At 41.0% G+C, this 1133-nt stretch overlaps 1 non-coding gene across 1 annotated transcript; it reads right to left on the minus strand.

Annotated features, from left to right (window-relative positions):
* Window positions 1-450: 450 nt before the first annotated feature.
* On the minus strand, window positions 451-522 carry trnae-cuc (transfer RNA glutamic acid (anticodon CUC)). Its single transcript has one exon. It is a non-coding gene; the product is annotated as a tRNA-Glu (tRNA).
* Between the last annotated feature and the right edge of the window lie 611 nt (window positions 523-1133).

Genomic DNA, 1133 nt, shown 5'->3' on the forward strand with positions numbered 1-1133 from the left:
ACATAAATACGATGTTGCGTCCATATGCTAAACCCGGAAGCTTTGGCGACTACAGAAACGGCGCCAGTATCTAACGGCATGTACGTGCGGAAGGTTGTACCCATGGCAACCAAAGGAAAGTATGTAGTTCGGAAGTTTTAATGATCAGAAAGGGGTTAGCAATATTGAATTATAATCGTCATGATTTAACATGTGAATACACCAACATGATGATACGATCCGTTCCACTAATGAGAAAGGGATGCGGGGACACGCTAATGTTCGTTGTTGCCGTGCAACTTATATTTTTGCCAAACCTGAATCTCTATGGCGTTTTGCAATGTAAAAAATCGCCATGGAACCGGTAGTCCAAACGCCGCATACAAGTTGACGTCAACGCTGAAGAGCTCTATTGACTACGCTGCATCGTCCGTTTCATAGTTTCATTCAAAGATACCACAAAAATAGCTCTTCCCTGACCGGGAATCGAACCCGGGCCGCGGCGGTGAGAGCGCCGAATCCTAACCACTAGACCACCAGGGAGCATGCGTACATCGATGTCATGCTTTGATTTGTATACAAACTGTGACAATCTGAACCATTCAATCGTACTTCAATCATGATGAGTAAAAAATAATTGACACAATTAAAAAATAATAAACCATTTACATAATTAATCACACACAAATGTGACACAGATGCACACAGATGTTGCGCATCTAAAAACTTTACTGAGTCTACTCTGTACTAGGGGTGGTACGGTTCACAAAATTCACGGTTCGGTTCATATCACGGTGTCAAGGTCACGGTTTTCGGTTCTCTACGGTTCTTTTTAGTTCATGATAAATGGTGCACTGGGAATATTAAACAATATTTATATAACTGCAATTATTAAGTGATGATGCGCAAGTTGAATTTTACCTTTTGCATGTGTCTGAGAACTGCCTCTTGTGCTAACCTGCGCTTGCACTTAAACTGTCGTCAGCTGATGTGCGCTGTCTGAGCGTATAGAATCGGACTGATCACTAAATATCCTACATATGGTTTTGTATAGGCTTATAATGTGAAAATGGTGTGATTTTAATTGTGTCATCCTCTGATTGGTCTTATACGCTAATGTTTTAATCAAAGAGACTGGATAAGATACTCCTAGA

The sequence above is a fragment of the Engraulis encrasicolus genome, chromosome 5 (genome assembly GCF_034702125.1).
Source record: "Engraulis encrasicolus isolate BLACKSEA-1 chromosome 5, IST_EnEncr_1.0, whole genome shotgun sequence".
NCBI lineage: Eukaryota > Metazoa > Chordata > Actinopteri > Clupeiformes > Engraulidae > Engraulis > Engraulis encrasicolus.